The sequence below is a fragment of the Coenobita brevimanus genome, chromosome 72 (assembly GCF_032717465.1).
Source record: "Coenobita brevimanus isolate Jiangsu-jjx chromosome 72, ASM3271746v2, whole genome shotgun sequence".
NCBI classification, from domain to species: Eukaryota; Metazoa; Arthropoda; class Malacostraca; order Decapoda; family Coenobitidae; genus Coenobita; species Coenobita brevimanus.
The window spans coordinates 21,730,362-21,753,186 of record NC_137025.1 but is presented as its reverse complement, the minus strand read 5'-3'; the positions used below and the strand labels follow the sequence as shown (position 1 = coordinate 21,753,186).

The 22,825-nt window shown below is 41.8% G+C and overlaps 1 protein-coding gene across 1 annotated transcript in view; it reads left to right on the top strand.

Moving 5' to 3' along the window:
* Positions 1-22,825, top strand: part of LOC145407073 (prostatic acid phosphatase-like) — a 483,117-nt gene that overhangs the window by 438,322 nt on the left and 21,970 nt on the right. The gene's annotated exons all lie outside the window — the stretch shown is intronic.

Below are 22,825 nucleotides of genomic sequence, written 5' to 3'. Positions count from 1 at the left end.
AAACGTTTCCAGTCAGTTTTCACTAAAGAAAAGGAGCTTGTGGAAGGGGAGGGAGTGATTAGAAATGTTTCGGTGATGAAAGATATAAAAGTGGAGGTACAGGAAGTGTATAAATTACTGGAAACTCAAGATGTAAGGAAAGCCCCAGGACCTGATGGAATTTCTAATTGGGTACTGAAGGAATGCAGAGAACAACTGGCGGATAAAATTCACAGCGTAATTGTATGCTCACTGGAAGAGGGGAAAGTGCCAAAAGAATGGAAGAGGGCATATGTGGTACCAATTTACAAGGGAGGAAACAGGGAAGAACCCCTGAATTATAGACCAGTGTCTCTAACCAGCATGGTTGCAAAATTGTGTGAGAGAATCCTGAAAGACAGATGGATAAAATATCTGGAAGAGATGAATATTTTGGCTGAATGTCAGTTTGGATTCAGAAGTGGAAGGTCATGTGTTTCTAACTTGTTGAGCTTTTACTCAAGAGCGATTGATGTGGTACAGGAGAGAGATGGTTGGGTGGATTGTGTGTACTTAGACTTAGAGAAGGCCTTTGACAAGGCACCTCATAAGAGACTAATGTGGAAACTAGAATATATAGGAGGACTAAAGGGGAAACTTCTGGAATGGATGAGAGACTTTTTGAGAGACAGACAAATGAGGACAGTAATAAAGGAAAAGATGTCTGGATGGAGGGAAGTAACAAGTGGAGTCCCTCAAGGCTCAATGTTGGTGCCAGTAATGTTCCTGATTTACATAAATGATATGGTAGATGGAGTGAACAGTTATGCAAGTCTGTTTGCTGATGATGTAAAGCTCTTGAGGAAGATAGAGGTTGACGAGGATTGTAAAATACTGCAGGAGGATTTGGATAGGATACACAATTGGAGCCGGACGTGGGAAATGAAATTTAATGTCAAGAAATGTAAAATATTGGAAAGGGGTAAAAGTACCAGGAGACCATCACTGAATTATTTTTTGGGTAATGAATTAATCACAAAATGGAGAGAAAAGAAAGATTTGGGAGTGCTGGTCCAAGATAGTTTGTCACCAGAAAAGCACATTAACAAGATAGTTGGAGAGACTTATAAACTCTTGACTAACATAAGAGTAGCATTTCATTATATGGATGAGGAAATGATGAAAAAATTGATAGTGGCCATGATCCGCCCCAGGTTAGAATATGCAGCGGTAGTGTGGTCCCCACACAAAAAGAAAGATATAAACAAGATTGAGAGAATACAAAGAACAGCAACCAAGATGGTCCCCAGTCTGACAGACCTGTCATACAGAGAGAGGCTGGAAAAACTGGATTTGCCTTCATTAGAGGAAAGGAGAAAGAGGGGAGACATGATTGCAGTGTTCAGGACCATGGTGGGAGTAGATAAAATTGACAAAGAAGATCTGTTTGTATGGGATAAGAGAGCAACAAGAGGACATGAAATGAAATTGAAAAAGTCAAGCTGCTTGAAAGATATCAAGAAGTATAGCTTTCCTTACAGAAGTATAGACTTATGGAATAGCCTGGGCAAAGAGATCATCCAGTCTAAAAACTTAAACGAGTTTAAAGTTAAATTCGACTTAATGAGAAACAGCGACGGAAACCCACGAGCATAGTACATTCCGTGTATATCACAATTAGGTATATTAGGTAAATACTTAAATATTTGGAACGACTTAGACAAAGAGGTGGTGCATGAGAAAAACATTCATGTGTGTAAAGGTAGACTTGATAAATGTGGATATGGAGACAGGACAACACGAGCATTGCTCAATTCCTGTATACTACAAATAGGTAAATACACCCTGAGGGCTTCAACCGAGACGGATGTGCGACATCGGCGCTCCGTACTGAATCAACATGGCCAGTGGCATTACCTACATTAGTATCTTTGTATGAGTCAAGCTCTGTACCAGGTTAGACTAAATGATTTTTCATTATTAAAAGGAAAAAAATAGTAAGTTTAAACAAGACTTGTTCAAACAGGAAAAAGAACCAAAACCAAAGAATACGCTGAGTCATCTGATGTTTGTTTAGACTACAACAACACGGGGATTGTAAGTACATGCTCTGCACTTTTAGTATTGCAAAATGGATACATACTTTAGTAAAGCAAATTTGGAAAAGAAAAGGGATAAAGGTAAAAAGCAAAATGATGTGGTAGGTGGTGGCGACCATCATCCACTCACTTGATGTAGTGCTGCCTACTTCTTCTGTAGCCTGTATCATTCTTTTTCTGTGCCTGTCCTCCTCTCTTCCTATTTCTCCCATCTTTCCTGTCACTTCTTATTGCTTTTCTTTCCTTTACAGGTGGCTTTACATTGAGTGACAAGCCTAATGGTTTCCTGTAAGCCAAGAAACCATTTACAACGTTGGGTGGTAACCATATAACCAAACCATACATGCTCCCTACGTGTCAACAAGTGGGTTGGTGGAGGGTTAGTGTCCCTCCTCGTAAAACAACTAACTCAAAGTCAAATGGCCATCCCTTATGGGATTATGGCGTCTGGCAGTAGATAGATAGATGATTTCTACCAAGAACTGGTTGAACTGGAGACTCACAATAGACTGGTTGAACATGTAAACAAACTAGAAATGGCTTTCAAAAATGAAATTGATGAAATAGAGAAGCAGATGCACTTGCAAAAGGAAGAAATAGAAAAACTAGGAAGGGAGGCCAGTAAGAAAGACACAACCATCAGTGAACTAACAGTGGAATTGAGTACACTTAGGAAGAAAGTGAGTGAAATGGCAAGTACAGTAGTCAATCACGAGAGTGTTATGGAAGAGTTCAAAAATGACACAGAGACAATTAGGCAAGTAAGCAGTCTTATTGACCAGAGCAGTGATATTAAGGAGAAGATAACACAGGTGAATGAAGCTGTGCAAAGCTACAAAAATGATGTGGAAACCACTTATGCTGAAATGGTGAAAGTAAAGAAAGACTTAGAAACAAGGGTGGAGGAAAAAAGCATTAAAAAGGAAGTGAAAAGAATAATCCAAAACAATCCGAAGTTAGTCAGAGATTCAGTAGATATAAACAAGTCTATAGTAATCACTGGTATAGAAGAGGAAGAAGTAAAAATCAAGATCACAAGAGACAAAAAGGAGATGGCAAATGTAATGAGCTTACTGAAAGAAGTATCAGAGGAAATCTGTACTAAAGACATAGAGGAACACAAAAGGTTAGGGAAATATGAGAAAAGCAAGACAAGACCTCTAAAGGTGACCTTCCAAAGTGTAAACACTGTGGAAGAGATACTAAAAAATGCAAAGAATCTTATGGAAAAAGAGGAGTTCAAAAATGTATGGATAAAAAGATGCCTAACACAAGAGGAACTGGAATTACTGAAAGAGAAAAGGGAGGAAGCAAAAACAAAAAATGAGGGAAGATCAGAAGAGAAGAAGAAATTTTTTTACAAAGTAATAGGATTACAGGTACGAAAGTGGTACACAAACAGGATGGAATAAAAAGGAGGAAGGTAGTAGAACCATGTCTTGACAAGTATATAAACAAGATGATAAAGTTGATGTACTCAAATGTGGATGGAATGGTATCTAAATTACTAGAGATGAATGATTATGTCAGAGAAAATGAACCACAAATAATATGCCTAACTGAAACAAAATTAACACCAAGGATATCCAATGACATACTAAACTTAGAGGAATACAATATATGGAGAAGAGACAGAAATTTAAAAAGAGGAGGAGGAATTATAATATTAACTAAGAAAAATCTAAAAGTGAATGAAATAAAACTAGATATACCATCACAAGTAGAACTGATTGCAGTAGAGATCAACACTCTGAAGGTAAAGTAACTGTAGCCAATTTGTACATGCCACCCAGATCAAACACATGGGAAAGAGATGAATATGAGGACCTGGCAGAGAGTACAGTTCAGAGTTTAAGATCATTACTTTATAAAATGGAAGAGAAATCAGAAAGAATTATACTAACTGGGGATTTCAGTACAAATATAAATTGGAATACACTAGATATAATTAGCCAAGAAAGCAGTTGGGACCAAAAGCTCCTGGATCTCGTACAAGAGTTCTTCCTAACGCAACATGTGAGGGAAACCACCAGAAAAATAGGACTTGATGTACCTTCAGTGCTAGATCTAATATTTACTAGGCAAGAAAATGATATTGACAGTTTAATATATCACCCCCCACTCGGCAAAAGCGATTATGCAGTACTAAATTATAACTTCAGGATAGCATATGACATAGTAAACAGCAATGACAGCTACAAAAAGAGCCTAAACTATAAAAAGGGAAATTATCAAGACCTAAATAAGTATTTCTTAGAAGTTGATTGGGAAAATGAGCTTAGAGGACAAGATTTAAATCTATCTATGTATCTATTGCCAGACGCCATAATCCCGTAAGGGGTGGGCATTTGACTTTGAGTTATTTGTTTTACGGGGAGGGGCACTAACCCTCCACCAACCCACTTGCTGACACGTAGGGAGCACGTATGTTCTGGTTATATGGTTACCACCCAGCGTTGCAAATGGTTTCTTGGCTTACATGAAACCATTTGGCTTGTCACTCGATGCTGTATATAAAAAATTCTCTGATTTTTATGAAATGGGAGTCCAGAAGTACATCCCACAGAACAAAGAAGCAGATAAGAAAATACAGAAATGGTTCAATACAGAATGTAAAATATCAAAAGAAAGAAGAAATTTGTTGTGGAATAGATACAGAAGACATAATAGTGAAAGGGCGTATAATAATTACAAACAGGCAAGAAACGATTATATATACAAGAATAAAGAGGGAATCCCAAAACCAGTTTGAGGAGGATATAATAAATAAAAGTAATGATCAACCAAAGCTGCTTTACAGCTATATCAGAAGCAAAACCAAAGTAAAAGATATAATACAATCAATTATGGACAAGGGAATCAATTATATACAAGAGAAAGATATTTGTGAAGCACTAAATAAGAATTTCCAATTAGTTTTTACAGAAGAAAAAAATTTTGAGAGGAACATACATGTCCACACATACTACCAGATATACAAATAGCAGAAAAAGTAATACAGGAGGAGTTAAGTAGGTTAGACAGAGGAAAAGCAAGTGGTCCTGATGAAATTTCATGTTGCGTACTACGAGAATGGGCAAAGGAGTTAAGTAAACCATTATTTTTAATTTTCAAGAAATCCTTGAGTCAAGGTAAACTACCTGATATTTGGAAAAAAACAAATATTTTCCCCTTATTCAAGAAAGGAAATAGACAAAATCCACTCAACTACCGACCAGTATCACTGACCAGTGTTGTAAGCAAGGTATTAGAAAAGCTTATAAGAAAAGCTTGGGTAAATCATCTTGAAGAACACAGTATGATAACAGAAAGGCAGTTTGGTTTCAGAAAACGAAAATCATGTGTTACTAATCTGTTGAGCTACTATGACAGAGTAACAAACACAGTACAGGAAAGGGAAGGATGGGTGGACAGTATCTATTTAGATTTCAAGAAAGCTTTTGACACAGTACCACACCAAAGACTTTTATGGAAACTGTACCATCAAGGAGGAATTCGAGGCAAACTTTTTTGTTGGATGCAAGACTTTCTCATAAAAAGAGAAATGAGAACAGTACTAAGAGGAAGCTACTCATCATGGAAAGTGACTATGGTCGTACCATTCTGAAGTGGCGGTTTGGGTGGGGCACGAACCTCTGTACAGCGTTGTCACGTTTTCCATACTCACGATGCCTTTCTCTCTCTCTCTGTCTCTCTCTCTCTCTCTCTCCTGGGAGGATGTGCATCACCCTAGGGAATTTTGTTTCTTTTATGTCTTATAAACTTGTGCTTTCATTTCTTTATTTTGTTTTTTATTATAATATTGTTTTACATATGACGCCAGATGACCTCGGTGTTACGGCGCCTTTTCATTCAATCATTCTCGCCCTCCTTCCTTCCCTCCCTTCATCTTTCCCTCAGCTTGACAATGCACTCAACACTGCCCCTTGCCTGCCTTCTCTCTCTCTCTCTCTCTCTCTCTCTCTCTCTCTCTCTCTCTCTCTCTCTCTCCTTGGGGAGATGTGCTTCACCCTTAGGAATTTTCTTTCTTTTATGAGTGACTTATAAACTTGTGCTTTCATTTCTTTAGTTTGTTTTATTATATCTAATTATGTTTAAAAATATTATTGTTTTACATATGGCGCCAGATGACCTCGTTGTTGTGGTGCCATGATTTGTTTTCATTCAATCACTCTCCCTCCTTCCTTCCCTCCCTTCCTCCATCTCTCACTCAGCTGCACTCAACACTGCCCCTGGTCTGCCTTCCCCCCCCCCTCTCTCTCTCTCTCTCTCTCTCTCTCTCTCTCTCTGTCGTCTGTGGTATTTTAGGATACATTTTGGTTATTTTCTTTTACGTTATAATGTACATATTGTAAATTTGACTTTATTTCCACACCACCCAGGAGGTTAAAGTCTTGGCGCGTTTTTTTTTAAGACGTGTCCCCAAACAGGCCTCTTCCTCTATCCCTCACAGATGACCAGGTCGGACTGGGTGTGTGTGTGTTGCCGCTCACGAAGGTTTAATGTATATACTTTTTTTTTTACTAAGAAACTGGCATATTTTTGCTTATATTCCTGCACATTATCTTATAATCATAACTGCGACATTATTACCAACCCCAGAAATACGGTAACAGCCAATAAAAGTGACTACTTTTTTTTAAGCAACACTGTAAAAGATTTATGCCACGTTTCTGTATTGCCGTATAAATATTTTACGCATAATAAGTTTACTGTTCTTTCATATATTATAATACACACGTTACCATTATATTGTTATGTGTTTATCTTATTGTGATGCCTATTACATATACCAGAGCCGTTCACATAGCGGGTATGGAACACGTGGCAACACTGTACAGAGGTTCGTGCCCCACCCAAACCGCCACTTAAGATTGGTACCACCATAGTGGAGTACCACAGGGTTCAGTGCTGGCACCAGTCATGTTTTTAGTGTATATAAATGATATCACTGATTGCAGTGCGCAGTTGACCCTTGTGCGGTGTGATGCAGTGAGGATCTGTCCGTTCTCCCCTTTGGGGCTAAGATGCGAATAAATGTGTTTGAATGGATGAGTAAATGGAGAGTGAGTCGTCCTGTCTCGGCTACCTCCCTTTCCTTGGGGGAAGCAGCCTAGGTATATAGATAGATAGATAGATAAATGATATAAACAGTAACACTGGAAATGAGAGCTATCTGAATATGTTTGCAGATGATGCAAAAATACAAAAGAGAATTACTAACACAGACTCTTGTAAAGAGCTACAAGAAGAATTAAGTAAACTTCATGAATGAAGTAGTACATGGCAAATGGAATTCAATGTGGACAAGTGTCATGTAATCAAGTTTGGTAAAAGTGGAAAAAGACCTGATTTGGATTATAAGTTAGGAAATAAAATCCTATACACATCAGAAAGAGAGAAAGACCTAGGTGTGATTATCAATAACAGACTATCTCCGGCTGACCACATCAGCGAGAAGGTACGGAACATGTATACACTGCTTGCAAATATGAGAATAGCATTCACATACATAAATGAAGACATGCTAAGAAGGATAATAACATCATTCATTAGACCAACCCTGGAATATGCATCATTAGTCTGGAGTCCTCATCTCAAAAAGCACATAGACAAGATTGAAAAAGTTCAAAGGGCCGCTACAAGATGGATACCAAGCTTAAGGGACCTAAGCTACGAAGAAAGACTAAATAAACTAAATCTACCAACACTACAGGAGAGAAGGAAAAGAGGTGACATGATAATGCTCTATAAGTGCATATCAGGGAAGGAGAAAATAGACATAAATGATTACTTAACATATGGAGAAGCATCAGCAAGAGGACACTGCAAAAAACCGCATAAGAAGAGAGGTGATAAAGACGTAAGGAAATTCAGTTTCCCAAACAGAGCAATTGATCAATGGAATGCACTACCAAATGAAATAGTGTGTGCCAAAACAATTCACAAATTTAAGGATATGTACGATAGATATGGTTTAAGACATGGGACAGTACGAGCTTGACTCATTCCTGTAAAGATACAATTAGGTAAGGTAAGAACACACACACACACACACACACACACACACACACACACACACACACACACACACAGTCCTTGGTGTAACAGACATTAGTTTCATTTAAACTACACATCACAAACATTAAAGACAAATTAACACCAAGACTCAATGCCTTAAGGTCACTTGCCTATGCAGCATTTGGACAGAACAAAGAAACCACCACCACAGTATAGAAATAATATATACATTCAGTGATGAATTATGCAAGTCCTAATTTGGCTTCTACATTCAGTGATGAATTATGCAAGTCCTAATTTGGCTTCTAACCTCACTAAAACACACTACAACACTCTGCAGACTATACAGAACGAGGCCCTAAAAATAATCACGGACTGCACAGCTACTACTCCCACAGACCACCTACACCAAGAAACCAAAGTCCTCAAGTCAAAATTCATTTAGTCATGAGAGGCACACAAATCTTACCACAGCCTCTACAAACCCACATCATCCACTACACTACATGGCAGCTCATCTACACACGCCAAAGAATATCAAAATAACAACCAGCACACGATATCATATACAAATTCTGTCATCTCTCCCCCCTCACCCACCTCAAACCAGCGTCCAGAAGCATATCCATACTCGAATCACTCGCTGCTCCATTCAGCCACTTAAAGACAACACACAGCTGCATGCATGGCCTCCTGATATCCACCCTTCTGAATCCTATCTCCTTCTTGAGGACAGGGTCCACCTGGCCAGGCTGAGATGTGGGCATCATCCAGCCAACTTATCAGAAGAGGCTGGATGACTCCTTTGCTGACGCCTGTCCAGGATGCAACACAGCACCCCATACTATTAAGCACATTATGGAAACCTGCATTGCACACAGTCACTAGCACCAACAGCACAACATACACTCCTTGAGAGCTCTGTGGGAAAGCACGGTCTCGGCCGTGGCCTTCCTTAGGGACTCTGGGCTGTTTGGCCAAAACAGCCTAGGGGACAATTACTACTGCTACCACTACAGCCGCTCTGCTCTCTCTATTCCCATTCATCAGGTTTTCAAAATATTCCTTCCATCTGGTCCTTACTTCATCCCCTTGGGTTAATAATCTACCACTTACATCCTTCACACTTCCACATTTCTTTCCGCTGTCACTTCTACAATTCCGCACTTCTTTCCAGAATAATTTCCTATTTTCAGAGTGATTTGCATTAATTTTTCTTTCCAGATCATCATTTACCTCCTTCTTTTTCCTCTTCGCTTGTCTCTATACATGCTTCTTGCTTTCAGTCAGGAGACAGTGATTATAAAACAGTCAGAAACACCCTCCTACTTAAAGAGGTTAATATTGCAGATTTATGGAGGTGAGAGATAATGAGATGAGACACCTCTGTGGGCGAGGTGACAGACATGGTGATGAATCAATACCTTTTTCATTTAACTCCTTAGCTGCAATGCTTCTTTTAACAGGACCTTTCAACAGACTGCGACTTTCCTTTTAAAATCTATGATTCTGTTTCAAAAGCCGCACCCTTTATTCTGCCACGAGTACTTCTCGTATTTATCTGCCCAGGCTTGAATTTGCCAGTTTGTCATTTTAGCTTCCCGCTGACTGCATTGCTTACACAAATTAGGCTAGTTTGCTACACCGATATACAAAAACACCAAAAATGATGTCATTTCCACTATCTCTGTGGCAATGTAGGAGCATCTAGACATTCACTGAAGTGCTAATAGGTAAGTAGAAAGGTTTAGCGTTCTTGTGCATGTATTATTATTATTTTTTCTTGTGTATTGATATGAAAATTATTGAATTGAAAATGGCTGACTTTTGGGTGGACATCACTTTTGCCACCTTAGTTGCAGTCAAGGGGTTAAGGGTCCTTGTGATTTACTGCTGAGTTGTTTTGAGGTCAATAAAATTTTTATTTAATTAATTATGTTATTTACTGGTACTCCTTGAACTGTTAGTATGAAATGTGTGTGTACTCTGTACTATGACTTTCAGTTATTATACCTTGTGGTAGGTGGGGGCTTTCATGGATTTGAAGAAAGCATATGACAGGGTGGATAGACAAGGATTGTGGAAAGTGTTAAGAATATATGGAGTAGATGGGAAGTTGTTGAATGCTGTGAAGAGCATGTACGATGGTGCGAAGGCTGCAGTGCGTGTGGATGGTGAACTAAGTGAATTTTTCTCTTTGAAAGTTGGGTTGAAACAGGGATGTGTCATGTCTCCATGGTTGTTCAATCTGTACATGGATGGGGTAATAAAAGAGGTACAAGGTAGGGTAGTGGATGTTGGAGTGGCCCTGGTGAGAGAGGATAGTGTTTGGAAACTCCCTGTACTGTTGTTTGTGGATGATACTGTGTTGTTGAGTGAAGACGAAGGGGAGCTGCGAGGCTTGGTGGATGAGTTTGGGAGAGTGTGTAAGAAACGGAATCTAAAGGTGAATGTAGGAAAGAGTAAAGTGATGGTCTTTGAGAGAGGTGAAGTCAGTGAATGTACAGCAAGGTTGGATGGTGAGGAATTGGAAAATGTGAGTACATTTAAGTACTTGGGTAGTGTGATGAGTAAGGATGGAGGTTTGGAGGGTGAAGTGCGTGAAAGGGTACAGCAGGGAAGAAAGGTTGCTGGTTCTTTGAAAGCAGTGATAAGAAACAGGGAAGTGAGCATGGAAGTGAAAAAGTTACTACATGACAGTATTGTGATACCAACTCTAACATACGGAAGTGAAGCTTGGACGTTGTTGGAAGGACACAAGTCAAGAGTGAGAGCAGTGGAAATGAGTTATTTAAGAGGAGCCTGTGGAGTCACATGGGGAGACAGGCTGACGAATGAGGATATAAAGGAGCGTTGTGGTGTGGATTTGGATGTGATAGGAAGCGTTATGAGGAACACACTGAGGTGGTTTGGCCACGTGGAGAGGATGGAGGGTGAAAGACTGACGAAGAGAGTGTATGTGGGTGAGGTGGAGGGGGGAACAGGGAGGGGGAGGCCGAGGATGAGATGGAGGGATGGGGAGGAGAGGTATATGAGAGAGGGGGGTGTGAGTTGGGAGCAGGGCAGTGAGATGGCGGAGGACAGGGCGACTTGGAGGCGATTTGTTTGTGGCCACCCCAAACGGGATTGAGGCGTCTGGCAATAGATAGATAGGTGGGGGCACCCACTATCCACTTATGTGCTACCATCAAGTGACCCTACACTTAATGACAAGTCAGAAGGTTTCGTGTAACTATCTATCTATCTATTGCGAGACGCCTCAATCCCGTTTGGGGTGGCCACAAACAAATCGCCTCCATGTCGCCCTATTCCCCGCCATTTCACTGCCCTGCTCCCAACTCACACCCCCCTCTCTCATATACCTCTCCACCCCATCCCTCCATCTCATCCTTGGCCTCCCCCTCCCTCCTCCCCCCTCCACCTCACTCACATACACTCTCTTCGTCAGTCTCTCACCCTCCATCCTCTCCACATGGCCAAACCACCTCAGTGAGTTCCTCATAACGCTTCCTATCACATACACATCCACACCACAACGCTCCTTTTTATCCTCATTCGTCAGCCTGTCTCTCCATGTGACTCCACAGGCTCCTCTTAAATAACTCATTTCCACTGCTCTCACTCTTGACTTGTGTCCTTCCAACAACATCCAAGCTTCACTTCCATGTGTTAGAGTTGGTATCACAATACTGTCATGTAGTAACTTTTTCACTTCCATACTCACTTCCATATATCCAGCAGATAACACCTGGTGGTCTAGTAAGTTAAGGAGCCTTTGCTGAATGTGGTACAAGAGGGTGTTCATCCACGCAATGGGTAGGAGTTTGTTGATCACATACTGCTTCTCTGGGAAGAGTGAGTGTTCACTCTTAACTTTATATGAATGAGCTGAGTTGCAGTCCCATGCCCAAATGCTTCTAAAATAAAGAACTGGGTAATGAATTAATGTCTAAATATATTCCACCTGCAGTAGCATTTTGCCAGCAAACATAACCCTTTCAGTAAGACAACATCTTATTATAGTTAGTTCTTGCCACCTCCAGGTGATTATATTCAACTAAGATAAAACAGGAAAGTATTAAGAATGTATGGAGTAAATGGGAAGTTGCTGAATGCTATGGAGAGCATGCATGAGGGTGCTAAGGCTGCAGTGCGTGTGGACAGTGAACTGAGTGAATTTTTTTTGTTTGAAGGTTGGATTGAAACAGGGATGTGTCATGTCTTCATGGTTGTTCATTCAATCTGTATGTGGATGGGGTAATAAAAGAGATACAAGGTAGGGCAGTGGATATTGGAGCAGCCCTAATGAGAGAGGGTAGTGTGTGTGGAAACTCCCTGTACTATTGTTTGTAGATGATACTGTGTTGTTAAGCGAAGACAAAGGGGAACTGCAAGGTTTGATGAATGAGTTTCTGAGAGTGTGTAAGAGACAGAATCTAAAGGTGAATGTAGGGAAGAGTAAAGTTATGGTCTTCGAGAGAAGTGAAGTCACTGAATGTACAGTGAGGTTAGATGAGGAGGAAATGAAAAATGTGAGTACGTGTAAGTACTTGGGTAATGTAATGAGTAAGGATGGAAGTTTAGACGGTGAAGTGCTTGAAAAGGTACAATAAGGAAGAAATTGTGCAGGTTCTTTGAATGTGGTGATAAGAAACAGGGAAGTGAACATGGAATTGAAAAAGCTACTGCATGACAGTATTCTGATACCAATGCTAATGTATGGAAGTGAATCATGGATGTTGTTGGAGGGACACAAGTCAAGAATGAGAGCAATGGAAATGAATTATTTGAAGGGAGCATGTGGAGTCACATGGAGAGACAGACTGACAAATGAGGAAGTGAAGGAGCATTGTGATAAGGATGTGGATGTGATAGGAAGTGTTATGAGAAACACATTGAGGTGGTTTTGTCATGTGGAGAGGATAGAGAGTGAGAGACCGATGAGAGTGTATGTTAGTGGGGTGGAGGGGGGGGAAAAGGGAATGGGAGGCCAAGGATGATATGGAGGGATGGAGTGGAGAGGTATATGAGAGAGAGGGGTGTGAGCTGGGAGCAGGGCAATGAAATGGTGGGGGACAAGACGACATGGATGCGGTGTGTTTGTGGCCACCCCTTATGGGATTAAGGTGTCTGGCAATAGATGGTTAGATATAATTGTTACATTGAAGGCTGAGCAGTGTTCCCTAGGTTATAGCACACTTAGTTATCATGGTTTTGTAATTCTAGATACAAATTCACACTTCTGCCATTATAGTGCATTCTTTAGCTAAAAAACATCATTATTGTCGGCCTGAGCCGACAGTGATGATGCACTGTCATTTGGTTTCTGATTGCTTAGGTGCATTCAAATATGAGGCCCTGCTTGAGGAGGTAATTCCAAGCGGTAGAGACCACTAACTCTCCACTCTTTAGCCTTGAAACCCCTTACCTCAAGCCCATCTCAAGTTTCTCCAAGATACAGTTGACTAGGTTTCCAACTTTAATACACAGTGTCACCAATGCTTTCCTGGTGCAAGGTCTGAACCCCCGGAGTTTTGAAGCACAAGTTGTTGAATCATTCACATCTGAGGGGAGTTGAGTTCAGGGATATGGGCTGAGTTGATTGATGGAGTGGGATAGGGGTTGAAAGGGATTTGGGTATAGAGAGAGCAGTATGGAAGAGTGAAAACGAATTACTGTGCCTGCTATTATTGAAATAATGTATGACATATAAGGGTTGAAAGGGGTTTGGGTATAGAGAGAACAATGTTGCAGAGGGAAAAGAATTACTGCCTGCTTTTATTGAAATAATATATATGATGAAAGGATATTCTTCCTTTCAGTGCTATTTAAGTTATCCAGTAAAAGTCTCTGAGACTCAAATTTTACCCTGTGTACCTCTGTTCCATCCATATGCATGACAGCCAAGTATTTGTGTTTGTTACCATCCCTTTTCCATTCCAGGAAAAGCCTTCTTTTCTCCTTAACTTTAGCATCTACAGCCTCATCACGCCACCATGTTACCTTACGTCTTGGGGGGAGCCCCATGTCCATCCACATACTGAATCAGTAACTCTCAGGAGATTGTTCTTGAGAACTCAGTCATCATCATCATCTTCGTTTTTCATCCTTCTGTTCCCATATTCAGACTGGGGTTGGACGTGCGATGGCTTTTCTCCATTGCACCCTATCCTGAATTAAATCTTCTCCAATGCCTAGTCTTTCCATATCTTGCGTTACAATATTTTTCTACGTCTTCTTAGGTCTTCCTGGCAGTTTACGTCCCACCACCTTCAGTTCCTCTGCTATTCTCACACAGCTCCCTTCCTCACTCCCCCTCATGTGACCAAACCATTTAAACTGTTTCTGCCTCAAGATGATATCGAGATCCTTCACCTCACATCTTCTGGGTATCTCCTTACTCAAAAACTCTGTCCTCTCATCTCACTCCCGCCAAGTATCTTAACATTCTATGATCAGTACTCCTCAGAACATTCATCAGTCTACCTGTCAAAGCCCATGTTTCAGCACCATATAGCAATACTGGTCTAATGCAGGCCTCATGTATTTTACTTCTGTGTCTCAGCGGTATGTGTTTGTTGACCAGTAGGCTAGCTATTTCTTTCCACTTTAACCATGCTGATGCCACTCTTGTTCAAACTGATCTCTCCACCTCTGCTTCACAGTCCAATACATCTAGAGTGTAGAACTGCTGCACTTCCTGTAGTGTGCCCCCATTCACCTCTAGCTCATCGTCTGCTTCATCTCCCTCCGCCTCTCTTCTTATGCAGGCTGGGGAGCGGAAATTTTGAACTTCTCTCAAATTCTGCAGACCCGAACACCTTCTATGGCACCACTTATTACACTCCATGCACAGCACTGAGTTCACTCCTACTCCTCTGCCACAGCATCCACATGGCCATTTTCCTGACTGAATTCTTTCTGCTGGTTTCTTGCCTGTCACCATTACCTTTGTCATATCCATATTTATTTTCATTTCCCTCTTCTCCATTCCATTTTTCCATCTATTAAACATTTCCACCACTTCTTCCTTAGTCTCTGCAGTCAGCACTAAGTCATCAGCATACAGCATTTCTCATGGGCCTTCCCCCCTACTTTCCTGTGTTGCCTCCATTACTATGTTAAACAGCAATGAACTGAGTGCTGAACCTTGATGTACCTTAACTCCTATTCCAATATTTCCTGATGTTCCAGCTATTGTCTTGAGTTTTAATCTTGTATCAATACAGAGTCCTCGAAATACGAAAACCCAAAGTACGAATTTTCGATGGTATGAAATCGATTAATATAGGACAAATTCCACAATACGAAAATATCTGTCTTGATGATACGAAAATCGATACTTGATACAAAAGGAAATGCAGAGATAGCCCGATTATCCAGACTATATGATGTGAAGAAGTGCCTGAATTGTCTGAAATCACGATTAATCTGGCAGAAACAAAGCACAAGTAGTGTTAGATTGATTTATTTACCGGTAAATGTACAGTGAAAGACACAACTGTCTTCCCAGTTCAGTCTGAAGAAAATTTACACCAGACGAAATACAATGAAAACTCTGTTTCTACTAGTGTGTGTTTCAAATGGTTCGATTTTTCCACGCTATATCCATCAGACTTTGGGAAGATACTTGTGTCTTTCATTGTACACTTGAAGCAGCAGAAAGACTTTACCAATTCAATTCATAATCCTCCAGCTTGTTTCTGTAATTTTCTGACAACTTTCAGTTTGGCAAATTACTTTTTCTTGCTGAGAAATTTCATCCCCGTTATTATCGTTACTTTCCCCAACGATCGTTTCCAGCACAGTGGAAGAAACTCAATGTGCTCAAAGGTGGATATCGTTTCCCAATTTCCCAACTGGAGGTTAGGTTAGATTAAAATGATTAGGTACAGATAAGCTCGGGGTGGCCAGGTTTAGTTAAACACTTAGGGAAGAACAGTCCTTTCCGCAATTATGTTGAGGAAATAAACGAGTTGTCACACCAGAACAGCTAAAAATGATGAGGAAACAGATTTAATAAGAAACATTTACTGTACACTCAATCCTCGAGTACCGCGGGCAATAGGGACTGGACAAGGACCGTGGTACCCAAATCCGCGTCACTCAGACAATATGTTTGTGTGTATAATGGTACAATGTGTTCTGGCGACTTTTCATAACTCACTTTTACCCCTTTTTACAATCTAACCCCACGTAAATTAACCCTTACTTGCACCCACCATCAGGTAAAACAATGAGACATAACTATTGTTATTTAAAAAATCAGTGGCATTAAAAATAGCATTGACAAAAGCGGAAGTTGGGCTGGGTACCCTTTAATTGATACGTAGCTCCATGGTATTTTCCTCCCTCCCCTCAACCCCATTGTTGTTGTCAAAGTTTCGCCATCTCTTGTATCATGTGGCCTTCAGGAGAGACCTTAGGCCATATGGTTAGATGAAAATTCATGGGTTTTACAGCTTTAGGGGACGAAACAGAACAAAAATGTGTGCTAACCAGAAAAAATTACATTCATCCTTGTGTTCTCTTGAGTTAGCGTTCCGTTTCACATTCTTCATTTGATATCGCGCTTCCCTACACTTTTCAGACAGACTAAGCATATGGTTAAACTGCTCAGTCAGTCCGAAATGTGTTGGGAAAAGCGATATCGAACGAAGAATGTGAAACGGAATGATAACTCGCAAGAACACATGGATGAAAGAGTTTTTTTTTTTTTTTGGTTAGCAAACATTTTCGTTCCATTTCGTCCTCTAAAACTGCCAGACCCATAAATTTTTAGTCTAACCATACGGCCTAACGTCTCTCCCGGAGGCCACATGATACGAGAAGGCGAAACTTTGACAACATTATCGGTGGGGGGTGGGGGATGAATACCGGGAAGCTACGTATCAACAAATGGGTACCTAGTCCGACTTTTTTGTTAATGCTATTTCTAATATCATTGGTGATCTTAATTACAATGATTATATCACTGTTTTACCTGATGGTGCATATAAGTGGGGGTAATTTACGTGGGGTAAGGTGGTAAGGAGGAGTAAAAATGACAATTTCTCTGACGCTCCACATAACGCCCTATAGGCCTAAGCTTCTCAGTCAGCTTCAGGACAAATATAAACTTTCAGTGCTACAAGGTTCGCATCACTTCCTTCGCACGATCTTTATCTTCTCCTTCCAAATCGTTATGATGGTGCTTTCATGTACTCCACACTTTTTTGCCATTTCGGTAAACGTACGCTTTACTTAAAGCAGTAGAAGGACCTTACCAATTCAATTCATATTCCTCCAGTTTGTTTTCAGTGTTTTTCTGACTATTTTAAGGGTGATAAATTACAACTTCCTGCAGAAAAACTTCCCACATTTTATCATCACGTTCCTTAAGCCATACTTATGATTGTCTTGACGTACTCAAAGGTGGTTTTCGTCTCCCAATTTCCCAACTGGATGCTAGGTTAGATTAGGTTAAATTATTAGGTATAGTTTGGCTAGGTTAGGTCAATTGTAGTTAAACATTTAGGACAGGCCCTTTCGCTATAACCCTGATGAGTCAAACGAGTTGACACAGTGTAACACAGCTAAAAACAACGGGGAAACAGATTTAGCATGAAACGATTATTTACCTCCCATAAGTAATCCGAAAAATACAAGACTATAAGGAAGAAGATCGAAGAATGTGGAACTGAACGTTAACTTGTGAGAGAACATGGATGGAAGTAATTTTTTTTTCTGGTTAGCAAACATTTTCATTCAGTTTTGTCCCCTAAAACTGCGAAACTCATATGACTGTGAGGTAAAGTCAGTGAGATGCGAGAAAGGATTTTATAGCCGTATGCTCAGTCGGTCCGAAACGTGTTGGGAAGCACGAATTCGAACGAAAATGTGGAACTGAATACTAACTTACGAGAACCCATGGATGAAAGTTTTTTTTTTTTTTTTTTAATTAGGAAACATTTTCGTTCCATTTCATCCCCTAAAACTGTGAAACCCAGTATGAGTGTGGGGTAGAATAAGGCGAGGAGCGAGAAAGGACATAACCGTATGCTCAGTTAGTTGGAAATGTGTTGGGAAGCACTAAATCGAACGAAGAATGTAGAACTGAAAGCTAATTTACAAGAACACATGGATAAAAGAGTAACTTTTTGTCTAGCAAACATTTTCATTCCATTTCCTTCCTTAAAACTGCAAAACCCATTATGAGTGGGTAAGAACTAGGTGAGGCATGAGAAAGGACTGATAACCATATGCCCAGTTGGTCCGAAATGTGTTGGGCAGCATGAAATCGAATGAAGAATGTGGAACTGAACCCTAACTCACGAGAACACATGGATTTTTTTTTTTTTTTTCCTGATTAGCATACATTTTCGTTCCATTTTGTTCCCTGAAATTGCAAAACCCATAAATTTTGTCTAACCATTTGGCCTTGAGTGTGCCCATGAAGCATATTTCCATTCTGTATGCGTATTCATCTCACCACCGGGAACCCTCAGCCAGGAATGATGCTCGCCCAGTTGTTTCAAAACTAACCATAGGTTTTTCTCAAAAATATGCTCAGTGAAGGAACGTTGTGGGGTAGATGTGGATGTGGTTGAAAAGATTAGGAGAAATACATTGAGGTGGTTTGGACATGTGGAGAGAATGGAGAATGAAAGACTGACTAAGAGGGTGCATGTAGGTGAGGTGGAGGGAGGGAGAGGGAGGGGTAGACCGAGGATGAGGCGGAGGGATGGAGTTCAGAGGTATATGAGGGAGGGGGGGGTGAGCTGGGGGAAGGGTAGTCAAATGGTGGGTGACAGAGTGACTTGGAGGCGTTTTGTCTGCGGCCACCCTTTGCGGGATTAGGGCGTCGGGCTATAAATAGATAGTGTTTCCCAGGCAAAATTTTTTCTACCTAACACCTAACCTATCCCACTAGGGCTGCTTGGCTTATGTGGCTGGGTGTGGTATTGAGATCAATACCCATACAGAATGGAACTATGTGCCCAGGAAAAGTACCCAGAGTTTAGAGGGTGACGTCATCGTGCGCGACTTTCAAATTTAGTTGCCAGGCCAGCTGACTTCCCGCGTGAGCTCGAGTTTTTCTGCGTGTTGACATGACTTGTCTCATTATGCTGACCGCGTTAGAACAAAAACATGTTACTCAACCTCGTGTTACTCAAGGATTGAGTGTATTTACCAACCCAGAAATAATCTGAAAAATAAAACAGACTATCAGGAAGTACTGATTTGGTAAGGTGCTTTTGCTGGTTAACCCTTTAACCGCAGGTGTCATTCCAGAATGACATTGACAAAACTGGACCAAACCGCGGGTGTCATTCTGGAATGATCGTGAATATTTTGAACACCGCGCGTTTTTCCTGCGCGCAAAGTGTCTCACGCAAGAGTAGCTGTCGAGTTCTTTCATGCCAGCCATCCCACACCTCCCTCCTCCAACCCCAAGGGGGCCCCCCCCACCCCTGCCCTGACCCGCATCAGTCAGTATCTGTCCAGCTCTGTGCGTGAGAATGGCGCTCCGTCCCGACTCATTGTCGCTCGCTTCCTCCTCGAAAGTGATTAGTGCTAGTGTGCCTTCTACCTCTACACCGGTGAAGGAACTGCCGACGGCGAGGCAGAAGGGGTTGAGCACTCCTGAAATTAGAACTGAGCTGGACAAAACAGTAAGTACTACTCTTGATTGTGGCAGTGAAAGTGACACACTTACAGTAAGCAGTGACAATTTGGCAGTGATTGGTGGTGAACCATTTTCCATTGATAGTGACAGTGATGAAAGTGATCGTGTTGTTTCCCCCCCACCACCCCCAACTTACTCTGGGAAAGGGAAGGCGCCTATGGGCAAATCTGGTATTGCACGTGGGAAGGGAGTGAAGCGCAGACTTACGTCTCCCACACCAGGCCCTAGTAAGCATTTTCCATCAATTTCCCGTTTCCCTAGCCCTATTGCCCTCACATCATCATCATCATCATCATCTGCCGTGCCCTCTCCTCAGTCTACATCATCTGAGGAATACGAATTCCCAGAGCCTGCAAAGCGAGGGAAGGCAGGCCGGCCTAGAACATAGGGGATGCGTGGCAGTTGGAGGGCAAAGCTGGGCGATAAGCGGGGTAGAAAGGGTCAAGTTTCACGACGCACCAGGTCAGAAACCCCCCCGCCTGCCCCCCGCTCAGCTCCCTCATCCTCACCACCCCCCCACTTACCGCCCCCGCACTCACCCCCCTCCCCGTTGCCTCCTGCCTCACCCCCCTTCCGCTCGCCTCCTGCCTCACCTACCTGCCTCACCCATTGCCTCCACCTCAGCTCCTTCTCACGGGGAAACGAATGCAATGCAACCTGCCACTTCCACTGAACCACGCACAGGGAAGGTTGATGCATTTGTTTGGTCTGACGGTGCAGATTTTCAGCCACACAATCCGCTGTTTGATATGACAAATGCAGGAATACACCCTGCCTTTCCATGCAACGCAGGAGATGACTTTGTGGACTACTTCCTGGCCTTCATGGATGATGAAATCGTGCAGCATGTCAGCGATGAGACCAATAGGTATGCAGCTCAGTGTGCAGCAGAAGGGCTGGGACCTATTGGCTCACCAAAGCAAGTGTCGTGGTTGCCTGTCGGAATCAGAGAGCTGTATGTGTTTTTTGCACTAATGTTTCTGATGCCCCATATAAAGAGACATGAGTTGGAGGAGTACTGGCTCGTGGATGACATTACTACTATCTCAATATTCGGGAAGTATATGTCACGGGATCGGTTCCGACAGCTGCTAGGATACCTGCACTTCGCTGACAATGCAAACCCGTCCCAAACTGACCCATTGTGGAAAGTGAGGGATTTTCTCAACAGGATTAGGGATCGATTTATGCGATTTTTCCGGCCTATGCAGAAAGTCGTCATAGACGAATCCCTGGTATTGTTCAGAGGACGTCTCAAATTCATGCAGTACATCCCCAGCAAACGCCACCGCTTTGGGATAAAGTTCTTTGTGCTGTGTGACTGTGAGACGGGGTATATCCTGGATTTTGTCATCTACTCTGCTAGTACAATGGACGTGAACAGGAAAGACTCCCTTGGCTTCTCTGGCTCCATTGTAAAAGTGCTGATGGAGAGGTATTTTGGTGGTAATCATGTGCTGTACACAGACAATTACTACACAGCACCGAAACTCTCCAAATACCTGGCTGAACACGGCATTGGCACTGTTGGCACTGTACGGAGCTATAGGAAAGAGTGGCCAAGTTTCCCCGAAGCATCATCATCATCCAAGGGAGATGTTCACCAGAAGTCAGACAAGCTTCTGGCGATCAGGTGGCATGACAAGAAGGTCATGAATATGATCAGCACCATCCACAAGGGGGAATTGCAGAGAACTGGGAAGGTCAGCTACAGGACGGGAGAGCCAATCATGAAGCCTGATGCCGTCATTGATTACAATGTCAATATGAGACTTGTTGATAAGTCTGATATGATGATTGGCGAAATCGACTGTCTCAGAAGAAACACCCGATGGTACAGGAAGGCTTGCCTGCACATGCTCGATATGTGCATGCTCAACGCCTTCATTCTCTACAAGACACAAGTCGGGGGCATAAGGCAACCATCACTGAGACATTTTTCCAAGACTGTCGTGCAGCAGCTGCTTGCACGATTTGGTCAGGTGACGGCATTGATCCCGAGACGACACTCTGACACACAACCTGACCGTCTTGAGTGCCGCAATTACATGAGCCGGCACCAGCTTGTGAAATTGCCTCTTACAGCAGGCGGCAGGTTGTCACAGGGCCGCTGCAGAGTATGTCATAACACCACACGGAGGCCTAGGACGAGAAAAATGAGCACACACCAGTGCCTGGAATGCCAAGTCGCTCTATGTGTAACTCTGTGCTTTGCCCAGTACCACTCTCTGAGTAAATACTGAAAGTGACAGTGATATATAGTGATGCGACAGTGACATGCTTTACCAATAATTGTATAATGGATAATGTAGTAATAAGGGATATTTTGCCTAGAAAAAAATGTAAATATTGGCCAGTATAATAAGTGATGATGTAATAAGAGAATCTGCGGCACTTGTGTAATTCTGCGGCACTTGTGTAATTCTGTGATGCGACAGTGATGCAATATAGTAATAAGTGCAGTGTAAATATAATGTATATTGCCCAGATTATATGTAAAATAATATTAGAAGTTAGAAATAATGAAAAGATCGCCTGAAACGTCAGTGAGCGGGTGCCGCTGCAGTGAAGTGAGGCGCAGCCGCAGTGAAGAGCGGGCGCAGCCGCAGGGAGGTGCCTTTTACCTACCTCAGTGAACAAAGAATGGGTGTTTATCGTATGTACAGTGTTCATATATGTTTATATTACTATTATGAGAGAGTGGTTGGCATTTGGTACTGGTGTGTGGGGCGTAAAATAGTTATTTCACACCCCTCACTTCTAACGGCTCTGCCCGTCCTGTGAAAGTCAACAAAGTCATGAAACCTACATCAATGGAAAGCTGAAGGTTAGTACTTTCTAATGGTACCTAATTTTTTTCTCTAGCTTTATTCTGTGCAGAGTTATGAAGGTTTAAAGGTTTGTTTACATTTGACTGAAACCCCCGCAGGAGAGGACAGTTAGACCAAAACAATACCCGCGGTTAAAGGGTTAAAGTAAAGCATATGTTTAGCCCCCTCAATGGCTGTGGGTTCAGATATTTGCGTGCTTCCGTGGTCGGCCTTGGGACCATTTTTTCAAAGTTCTAAAATCAATTTCT